This window comes from Scophthalmus maximus, chromosome 14, assembly GCF_022379125.1.
Source record: "Scophthalmus maximus strain ysfricsl-2021 chromosome 14, ASM2237912v1, whole genome shotgun sequence".
In the NCBI taxonomy this organism is placed as follows: domain Eukaryota; kingdom Metazoa; phylum Chordata; class Actinopteri; order Pleuronectiformes; family Scophthalmidae; genus Scophthalmus; species Scophthalmus maximus.
In genome coordinates, this window is record NC_061528.1 from 12,980,108 (window position 1) to 12,992,543 (window position 12,436).

Sequence of the window (12,436 nt, forward strand, 5' to 3'; positions counted from 1 at the left end):
CAGATAATTTATTAAATCATGTAAACACAAGAAAATGTGTTTGAAAGATTGGCAGAAAGGCTGCTGGTTGTCTGGCAGTTTAACGAGGAATGAAGTGTGACGCTCATTCCTTAGTCCATTGTCAATCTAGCACTAACTGCATTGTGATGTCAACATAATGACTGGATAAAGATGCAGTGTTCGTGTGAAGAACTGGTAGCTTTCCATTACTCTGAGAAGTATTATTTTATGGAGTGCAGTAAGTGAATCACTGAGCAATTTTACATTTTACAACTCCCATTGTACTATGAGGCAGCTTCACTTATCCCTCACAGCTCAGCAGGAACCCCTCCACTCTAAATAATAAGAAAGAAAAAAAAATCAGAATTTCTTGAACGAACAACTTTTAATGGACGCATCAGGAAACGGCAACAGCCTGCCCCTGAGGATGAAATGCTGCAATCTGTTTAGTCAGAAACCAAATTCCAGTCGGAAACATCCAACCACTGATCCTGACATGATCCGACCTTATAGGAGAGAAGAGGAGCCGGCTCAAAGCACCACATTAACGTGCAACAGCAGCACAGATGAAACTCTTTCCAGGAGGCTCCTGCCCTGAATAGAATAGGGTAATTCATTGTTCTTGAAAACACATCACAAGGGAACTGCATCCTCCAACTACTGACCGACCTGTTTTTTCCAACATGCAGTGGATATACAGTGTAACATAGGCCCAGCGGTCCCAATTTGTGAATGTCTGTCCCACTGTATTTGAGAAATGTTTTGATGCTGAAAGTGTGTTCATCCCTTTTCAATCTCAAAATATTATATTTTAAGGGTCAGATGCAACTGACTACTGTATATGCATTGTTTTAATATTTTCTGAAAGTATATGGCTGACATTCGGATGGAATAATAGACAGAAATAAGGAAAAATTCAGTTGTTAAACAGTTAAACTATATCTCAAGAATCACGCGTTTAAGCTATCAACATAGTTGACATTTCAGTCCTTAGATAGCAGTGTCTGAGGCTGTTGGAGTAAGGTCACTGAATATCTGTAGTGGATGTTCAAATCCACACTGGTTTGTGCTAACCACCGCCCCACCATGCCTCCCCAATTTCAGTTATGGTCTGTAATTATATAATTTTATATAATGAAAAAATGCTTAACCTTCACCTCAGAGACAGGATATGAAACCACTGGTTTCTCAGGTAGCTGTTTACATCTGTCCACCATCCGAGCTCCAAACCCTTAAGCTGTACCGCACTTGAAAATCATACCACTACTCACATTAGCACTAAACTGCTGGTGCAAATTAGCTAGATACATATCATATAGCTATGCGTGGGGGACTATCAAATAGGGTAGAGATTGCTGAATCACAAAAATCTAAGGGATGATTGGAATGCTCAAATTTGTCGTGTACATATCCTCCCAAGATGTATAAGAGATAACATAAAACTGTTGAAATGTCCTGAGATTGAGCCAGAGCTTCCAGTATTTTTGCACTGATCTCTGAGCTGCTCCATGTTTTGGATGATCAGTGGGACCAGATCACATGTTTTTTCAACCATGCATCCACCCCAATGTACTCCTAACACAGACTTTGTCATTCTTTATACTACGTCACCTGACTTTCCACTTAGCTTCTGACATAATTTCTATGTTTACTAAAGGCCGCTTGGCAATAAAACATAACTATAGGTAATAACAAGCTGCTTGCACAGTCGTCTTCTCTGTCAGTCCATGTAAGGTGCCCTTTTCTTCTGGTGGCCCTTTACTGTTTAAAGACACACTAAGGACGCCTATATGTTCTTTATATTGTTCGCACACTGACGCTCAATAACAGGATTTTTGGGGAAAGGGCAGGTGTGAGTTTATAAACTAATCCACAGGGATGAGAATGTCATGGGAAGAGGGTTCATATTTGCTTCGTCCTTCTGCTGCAACGAGACAGCTCCTTAGTGTGTTGAATGCTGACAAATAGTGAAACCTGTGTCTTGATCCACCGCCTTCATCTACAGGATGTAAAACATTTTTATTGCTTGTACGGTTTGCTTTTGCATTGCTTGTTGTACCCAGATTGTAATAAGTAAATCTTAATCTTTGTAATTGCATTTAACACAGGGTTAGGTTAGTTACAGTTGGGGTTAGGGTTACTCCTGTTTATAAATTAAAGGTTGTTTGGAACAAATCGTACTGAGAAAAATGGGGGTGGCATACAATTTAAAGGACAGTGAGCACATTGAATTTGAATGTGATGACACAAATAAGAACCATATTAAAAGTGGAGGTTGCCCCCTTGGATCTGATTCTTCTTTTTGCATTTGTAACAGTTTTATATTTGTTTTTTTAAGTCAAGACTTTAGGTCAGACACGGCATCTTTTTTTGTCTGGTAATATTTTGACACTTTGTATGTCATAAAGTTTTAGGGCTATCTTGCAATGTCTGGTTGTTTCAGTTTGTTTTTCATCTGTCTACAGGTTGACTGTTTTGTTCGATCTTTCTGTGTGGGTGCATATGCTAGTGTGCGTGTGTGTGCTTTGTGAAGATCTTTGGTTGTCTTTTGTGATCGTGATGTGGGGCTTGGGCTGACAATATGAACAGCGATATTAAGGAGAACTTGATGAAAAGTCAAGGTTGGCATCAAACATATAGGTTATAGATTTAAATTGAATTCAAATTGGCAAAATTAGAGTTAAATCAAAGTTTGTCCTAAGTTATTACCTGCTTTGCTGCGTGTAATGTCTTCAACAACTCTATGCAAGTTTCAAACAACTTCCACTGCTGTTTAAATGAGTTTCCAACATTCATTGATCTCATTTGGGGTGACATTAAACTTTCTGCACGCTGCTGACTTGAGGTGAGCGCGGTACTATAAATAGTGTTTCAATCAGCTGAGAACAGGACTTGATTTTTGTGTCATAAAAGAACTAAGGAAGACAAATGTTTTTGTCAAGGAGGAAAGCCATTGATTTGTAACCGGATAAAATGAAAGCATACTGAATCATAATTACAGCGTGCTCTGAAAGGTGAGGAGCTGTCAGATTGCATTTGATTTGTTGGCATGCCTTCTCCATTATTTGTCGTGCTGATTACAGCAGGCAAGGAGCTTGGGCTGTGAGGTGCAGTCTGAGAAAGGGTCGACATGGCTTTAAGGAAGCATTAGACACAACACAGGCACAGTGTGTCATTGTATCATGTTATGTAATCACATCTGTGATGGTGTGGTGTCTTATGAAAGGATTCAGCTTCAGCTGATGTGTACATTTAAAATTTGTACCTATATTAACAAAGTTAAATTTGTTGTCCATGCATAATGTTCTGATCCATTTGGACGATGATTTGGCCAATAGAAGGTGGAAGAATCTGCTACTGTTGGAAAGCATACAGCAAATTTCTGGCTTTACAAAAAAACTAAAAGAAAATGACTGTTTATAATCGACTGCAGAGCTTGGGGTCCAGATGGATCATCACTCTTTTCACATCGTACTTGTCATTTGATGTACAACGAATATAGGAAATATGAATCCAGCTGCTATCTGTGGAATCTTCCCTCCCTTGTCTACAGTGAGTATCTGTTTGTATTGGAAGTGGAAGAGTTTTTCTTCACCAGGGAAACACAGATTCAGTTTTCATTCTCTAAATCTCATTTCCATCCTCTAACTGCCTGTGTGGGAAAACATGTTCATAAAGAGTAATCGTTGTCATGTCATTGCTCAGCACAGAGCTAATTAAGTCCATAGCTCAGTGTTTGTGAAAGATTTCTCAGCCACTATATGCTGTTTTTCTTTAAAGATAATAAATAAAAAAATAACTAATTAGATTCTATTGAGCCGGCAGACCGTCATTGACATTTTTGTAATGTCAGTTTGTTTGCTTTGATGGTATAGAGCAGACGGGATAACAGTTTTACGTTAGTAAGGGTTAAATTCTAATTTCATGCAGTTGTGATATCTTATCTGGCAGGTGTGTCAGTTCTCCCAGGCACCAAATCAGTTTCTCGGCTTTGTGGAGCCATTTCAGTTCTCACACCGATAAATTTATCCATCTGAGAAATTGTTAAGTAGAGCATTGTCCCCAGATGCAGACACCGCTGGGAAATCACAGGATTGTCCTCGGCAATGACATGAATGACGGCTCCTGCATCCACAGTGAGAGTTTTAATCAGGCATGATGACAGGGGAGAGGCGGAAAGTGTGTCGTGCAGAATACAGAAACAACAGTGCTGCTGATATAATGTTTATTCAACCTATCACTGATTTAAGGATAGCAGATAGTTTGGAAACCATTTGACTGCACATTACTCTCAGGAAGGAGGGAGAACTGTACGCTATTGCTCTGCAAGTTGAATGAGATACAGGTATTTACTTGTTCACTGAGGGAAATAATGAAAATGAAATAAATAAATGAAAAGTCCTGCTTCGGGGGCTTTCTGAATAGATCTTGTTGCAGTCTTATGACACTGCCGCCAAGAAAAGTTATCCGATAAAGACAATTGTTGCTTAAAGAGGCAAGTTCTTTGACAAGGCTATGTAACATTCTACTTAGCTTATTATGTTTTTGTCACAAAAGTAATAGAATCAGTTCAATTAAAGATATATATCTAATTTGAGAGTGGTGGCTGTATTAAAAATCAGTGCCCACATGCATATTGCATCAAACATTAAATAAAACTGTAAATTAAGAAAAACTCATATATTTACATGAAAGAAAATCTAATGTTCTATGAGATCATAAATTTCATGTAGATTTAGATTTCATGTTTGAGGAATTACACCACAGTGGACAGATGCAAGCTATCGCTGGTTACATCCACGGGCAAATGAAGTGGAATTTGTTATTTTCTCGAGTGACTTTAATTTCCTTGAGCTTCAGGGTCACCTTGTGTTTGCCTCCTAGACCACTCGATACACTCACCAGCTCGTCTCCAGCTCTCTCAACTTCTTGTCAGTCCACGTTGTTCAAAGTGGAAGTTTTTGCAGCTCATTCACCTGCCTGCTGGTCAGTCATCCAACTTCACTCACAGCTTTAGCCTTCTTTGGCTCTGTCCTGCAATCCACCATTCCCTCTTTGCCCCCAGCCTTCGCTTGCCAGAACCCTCATCTCCCCAATAAATCTTCACTTTATCACTTGTGGCCGTGGTCTGCATTTAGATTCACCCATTGAAACATAACAGAGTCAGGGCCAAAAGTGTTTGCAGCGTATATTAGATTGATTTGGTCATCCACTGCGACAAAAACACAGATAAAAAGTTTCTCACGAATTCATGACTTTATTACAGAATAAGCTTTAAAACGTATTAATAATCTTAAATATCGAATATGTAAATTAAATTTCCTACAATGGCCCTTGTCATAGGATTAAGTCATATTTGTCATACTATTTCACAACAACAGTAAATGGATCCTCTTGTATAAGCTGTTTATTTTGTGTTCTATTGTCTGCAATGTGTAGTGTAGATGGTCGTCTTGCTTTACTTCAAACAACACGTAGCTGCTGGTTCCTTAGTGTTTTTCTATTCTGGTGGCGTCTCCCACCAGCCCTCAACCTTGTGTCGCCATTTCTTGAAATGGAGCTCACACGAGTTGACTGTACTCTATCTGCCGAGTGTGAAAGAGCAGCTAAACAAAGAAAGAAAGAAAAGATTGTCTGTGGACAAATGCATCTTGAGTAGACTCCTCGTGTTTCTCTGTCTATATGTTGAAATGTATAGGTAGTATTTTAACCATACAGTCTACAGAAGCCAAAGAAGTCAAATTGCTGTGTTTCCCCCGTTTGTGGAGTCTGTCATTATCTGTTGCTAGAGTACCACTCTTCAACATTGTGTTCCGATACATATTCAAATGTGACAGACTAATTTGTATCTGGTTCACAGGTTGTCATTTGTCAAATTTGTTTGGAGGGTGACTTTCAAAAAATGAAATATTATGAAATACTTGCATGACTGAGAGCAGATGCAATGGAGAGAGGGATAGTATGGATCATTTCTGAGATATGCATGCGAGTGTCATGCTGCAGATGAGCGCAAGAAGCAACTTTTGTTCACTGTGTTAAATGTGTGAAAGTTTAACACATTTCCTTACAGTATATCTGACATATTTTGGTTTGGTTTCTGTCCAGATCGTATTTGTCGACCTGAATGCACAAAATACAGCGCAGAGATTATTGCTCAAGACACAATGTAAATGTAATGATTAAAACTGTCCCAGGACGTGAACCCCGGGTTTCAGGTAGGCCTCTTTGATTTCGGCAATGTAGGTATTCAGTGCTTGTTAGAAACCGGTACAGACAAAAAAGGCTTTGTGGTAATTAAATCCCTTGGCGTCAGAGGAACATCAATTCTCTGTTTCTAAGTGTTAAATCCTTAATACAGGAGGCATGCCTTGTTGTTAACCCCAACATTCCCTTATTTCAAAGATTGTCTTTCCTTTATTACATGTGTAATAATTATTGTATTAAAAATCAATACACCATTATTTTATACGTTTCTAGATGTGCAATGAAACACTTAAAGCAGTTAGTCTCTGCTTTCTGCAACTGTAGGATTTTAATTTGATTTTAGAGTCATAGATACGTACGAGAACATCTTAATTCCTCACCTTAACATGTAAATTCACGAGGGCAGCTTTAAGTGCACAGTTCAGAATGTGTGACACGACGCTCTAAGATTTAGATGTCGCAGCACAGACAACCATGACAGCAAATAGCTTAGCCCTGGTAAGTCTCCGAGAGGACAAAAAGAGGTGAGATAAAGGAGGCTAAAGGAAATCTCTGTGTGAAGCTTAAGCCTTAGAAACTGATGTCCTTAAAAGTGTTCATCTGTCCCACACAGTCTGACTGACACAGACACCATGAAAGCGGCTTACAGCTATTGTAGCTGTTAAAGGTTGTATGAAGCACAGCGAAGGCAGGAAACGCGTCGCGTTGCTCGCGTCTGCTTTGCTCGCGTCTGTTTTGCTCACGTCTGCTTTGCTGAATAAGCTTTAAGTAAACCATATACAAGTATTTGAAGTTGACATTTAAGTAAACAGCATTTGCTGAAATGTTAAATGTGTCACTGTTGCTATTCAGAACCAGAACAGCTGTTTGTAAAGGTCCCCTCTCAGTGCAAGATGCTTTCACGTCTGAATCAGCCGTTTTGGACACTCAATTTCAGTTCAGTGTGATGCAACTGTTTGGCTTTGTTAGCACTGCCAAAGTCTCAGAGTTTACATCAGTTTGTTGTTGTTCACCGGAAAGTTGAAACGGAATTATTGTTCAGCTGTGCTGTGTCAAAGTTTCTATGGACAGGGAAAAACATAGCTTGCTGTATTGAATATAAACCTCATTCATGTAAGTATTACCCTTGGTGTCTGACTTGAAGAACAATAACTCGTAGAGTCCTCACTTACTGAATAATTGAACTTATTCCGCACCTTGTGGCAAACTGTACAAATACGCACTGTTTAATTAATGGGGTGAGAGCGCTCAGGCTTAAGTGAGTGGATAATATTATAATAAACAAGGCAAAAGAGCAGGACGCCACATGCCGTCACACAGCAATAGTAGTTTAAGTGACTCCAGGGGACAGCTCTGCGTGACACTAGCCATTATACTACCGCTTTCTTCTATCGCAAATGACAAGCATGATTTACATCACACGTGGTGCATGATCCATTTCAGCCATATAATAAATGCCTGTCTTTACTTACAGTAACAGCTGGAGCCGGGGGCCAAGCCATTGCCATTTTGTGACCTATTAAAACATAACTATAGGCTTAAAAAAATACAAGGCTCTTAAATACATTAATTTCTAGATGAGTGTCTCACTTTATTATCTAGAAGGAACCAAGCACAGACTTCTATGGTATGTCATGGAATACGAACGTTTCTGATTGCCTGGGTTGTCTCAACTCTTTGTGGAAACACTACATGGCCGTATAAGAGCCCAAAAACCTTTATATTAGCCTGTTCCCGATATATACTGTATTGCAAGTGATGAATTGGCGTTCATTGTTAATCACATGTTTAAAGGAATTAACAGAATACTACAGGGAACCACTAGTTATCCTTTGTATTTAATTGGAAATATTTGTATTTCTCTGCTTTCATGGAAAATCGTGCCCTACAACTTTTTTGGAGAAAGGTAAAAAGAGGTCAGGCATTACAAAAGTTGACGACAACCATGACAGAAGAGGGTTATATATTGTTTAAGGTAAAGCATGTATACATGTTAACATCATAGATAGATGGATAGATACTTGATTGATCCAGAGAGAAATTAAGAAATTCCACTCGTATCACTGGATTTGTCGGATGATATATTTGTTGTGCCTGAATGACATAAATGTCCCAGTGGCTCACATGATCAGCACTTCTTCGTGATCATTAACATTCAAGTGAGCTGTCATTTTCCTCCAAAGGGCAATAATTTACACATTAAAACAACATATGCACATATTAAGAACATTGATTAATGTTTCTATTGTTTTAAGCAAATGAAGGGTGTGCTCTGTTTTCATTTACCCTTGTTGTTGCGCCTTTAATCTGTTTGCAGAGCTACAGGGCAAAACCTATTATTCTTAATGTCACTATCAGCAAAATCAAAGAATCTGCAAGCCAACCACTGCAAATGTATACGGCTCAAACACCGTTTCCCCCCCCACAATCCCATCTGATCTCTTCAATTCCGCAATAATGATGAATAGGGACTTAAATGTCCTCATTAACCCCCAGCTAGGACAAATCAAATAACACCAGCAGCCATCGGCTCTCAGTCCAGATATAAAATATCATATAAATGACTTTGTTCTTTGATGTTTGGCACACAAAATATCCAAACAAAAGGAAGCTTTCATTTTTTTCATTACTTTACATTCACGTGGAGCTGAATGATTCTCCAGGAAGCTCACCTGCACCGCTCTGGTAAAGAGATAAAACAATACTATATACTAAAATAATATCTCACTCAACCCATTAGAAAAGGAAGAATAACGAACTAGAAAAGATTTTACAACAATTAATCAAATATCTGGATATGTTTTGTTACCAGCCCAAAACAGGACATTGAAAATGACTCTCTGAAAATGTGCTTTTGACTTTTGTTAAACAAAACAAACTAAAAACAAATATTCTGTATAACTGTTCTAATGGAGCTCAGTTGCCATTCTATATATTTTGAATTCCGAACATGTTTTTATTTTAATTACAATGACTTTTGTATAGGCTTTGCCCTTATCCTATTTCCTCCTTCAAAACAATGTAAATAAATTGATACAGCTGTCAAAATTGTGAAGACATTTAACACTGACTTTGTAGTTTGTCCCACCAAACTCTTTCTTATAGTTCTCAGTACACATAAATGTTTTAAATTATCCATAAACACATTTACTTCCACTATGTGCAATGTATCTTGGAATTTTAAGCAAAAAACTTAAGTGACCAAAGATGCAAAAGTACTGTGACATACCAATAATGTAAAATTATCAAAAAAAATTTTCAGAAGGAGGCATGGTATGGTTTGGACCCCAAAGGAGACACCGCTCACAGTGACATTATCACCCATAAGCAGGTAAGAACACATATTATCACCAAAGATTGACATTTGTGACATTTGCTCACCCACACAGAAAACTTTGGTGACTACTGAGAACTACGGTAGCTGGTGAACTAAGTGCTAACTGTGATGCCAGCCTGGCTGGGCTGCCATTTTGCACTTTCCACCTCTATGGCCCTTCAAAGTTCATCACAGTGAAGATGGCCTGCTATTGGTCAACATTTTTGCATGTCAAAGCTCACCTTCGTTGAATTTTGAGTGACAAAACATCAAATTGGTGTTGTGAACAGCCTTATGTTTTGTAGCACGCTGATGATGAAAAACTAAACTGAATTGTCCAACATTTCAAACATGAATTTAAATCTGAGCTGAACTATATTTTAATATCAATGTATCCTAACAATTTTTTTCTTAAATTTTTTATTGGATCGTTATAAAAGCCAAGCATATTCAGTAATATTTTGTCTATGTATGGTGCAGATGCTGCAGATGTATGACTTGCCTGACTTGCTTTACTATGCAGTTAGTCTGGAGGAGTGTACTCTTGGTTGCATCACACAAGATAAGGATTTTATCTTAATAAAGAATTTAAGACGGTTCTCTTACTGGAGCCACAATTGCAGCGGGTATATGTTTTCTCGTGCTCCAGTTAAGGCTTGCATTTTTTATGTGTAATATTCCATAAATAGCAAAACCCACCACTCCTTTCTCCGTGCTTGCTCACACACACATGCACGCACGCACACTCACCCTCAGCGCTGCATCACAAAGGAACTGAGGGCCAGAGCCAAAGGGACTTTCTGTCAGTGGAGGCTCCTACATGCATCAATGCAACCTGATGGTCCACAACCTACATTTCTTTAGGTGCGCCTGGCTGGGAGGAAATGCTCTCGGATCTGCTTCACAATGTCCCTCCCAGTTAGCAAGTGCTGTTTTCGCCAGGCCAGCAGGAGAGTGACAAGTTAATTTGACCACCCAGGTGAAGCAAAGATTGGCACATTACCCCAATCAAATCAGTGTTTGGACTAACAGAACAGTGTTTTCAAACAGCCTTTTTTATCAAATCAGCAAGTGTATTGAAGCATATATACACACACACATGCACATAAATTTGGAAATAAAGACAAAAATTGGATTCCATACCCTGATTCATTTTATCCATAAGGAATCAAACTATTACAAATCCCATGTTTTCCCACACACAAGGCAATATTCGGTTAAGTTTTGGTCTGTTTACAAGGTACATGCTTTGAAGAGTATCTGCCAGGGTAATTCATCTATGGTCTGATGGATGCTATGGCCCCAAGCTCCATTCCTATGAGAATACACTCTATTTGAAGCACACTCATCGTGCTTGTCACCATCCTCTCAGTACATACACTGTGTTTTTCCACAATATCTCATGTGATGCGTGTGCCAGGAATAGGGGCATGAATAAATTATTGATGCCAGACTCAATTCTGTATTTAGTTATCCGCCAAGCTTAATAATATTTCCCCCAATTCAAGTTTCCCAGAGGCTTAAATTGCAGCGACTTGTTAAATAAAGTTGCAAAAATAGCTTTAGTAAATGTGCAATTTCCCAGTTTTCTTTAGTCTGGTGGAGCTAGTTTGAAACATCAGAAACATAAGTGACTAAAATATTTTTTGTATTAGGTTCTTGTATCCATGAACTCGCTGACACAACAAGAAATTTGGGAAAGGGAAACATGTACACTGCAAGTTATCCTACTATTATATATTCTTATATATATTTTTCAACAGTATAGAACTGTACCATCATTTTAAGAACTCAATCATTGAGATTTCCATGCTACTTTAAAATCCACTCAACTGTTTTTGTTTCGTTTAAAAATAAATCCAGCATGCTTCTAAAAATGTAGATATTTATAATGCTTGTTATGAGAACAGAGAACATTAGACCCACTCTGAGCGATGGATCTTCTTAGTTGCAGGACCTTTAAAATCTAATGCAGTTAGCAGAGCAAAGTCAATTAGTTCAATAACTAACTACTATGGGAAGGACAGGCAACGCCACCAAGAATTTCTATTCATAAAATAAAGAGATTTTTTTACATAAGAACATTTTTCGGATATTTAGTGTTATTCCAGGAAGGCACAAATGGCCTAGGTCACCATTCTTTTATAGTGAGGTAGGCTCTCGCCACCATATGCTGTAGGATGCTGCAAATCACCGACGGCGCGCGTACACGGTTGGTGGGGCTCCGTGCTTGCTGCGCTTGTTGCATTTTTTATCGGATTGGCTCATTTCTCCACGAATCTCAAATATCGGTCGATCAATCTTTCAACACTGAGGCAGTCATCGCTGCTATTTGGCAAGAAGCAAAGCATATGTGTGCGTCTTGAACAGAGACAACTCTAGCGCCAGAGACAGCACACAAACAAACAATGCCACCTGAGTCTCTACTTGCTGTTCATCGGCGCTACAGCGGTATTTTTTGCCTCTATAGTTGGATCCTTAATGCCCAGAACCCGACCAAAGTCTGTAAGAAATGTTCAAACACTAGGCTCTGTCCCCAACAAACTTCATCTGTATAACTTCGGATATGGGCAACTCACCATTTACCGCTCATTTTTAGTCTTCGGTCCAAGGAGCACTCTACGCACGACAACATGTCACTCCAACCGCATTAAAGCAAACAAATCTCATGCGGTATCATACCTTTTCCTACTGGTCTTGCTCGCGGGAGATGTGCAGCTCAAATCCTGGCCTTGTGGATACACCTGTTGACGGCGCGACGGGCCATCTTCCTCGCCAGCGAGTGGAGTTTCCTGCCCTGGATACCACCGGACCGATCGGCTCCACGTCACCCGGAATACCCACATGTTTCCGGACTCTATCAACCAGCGAGGACGGGGCCTGGCACGGGGATCTGAACGTGCGACGTTGGGAGGA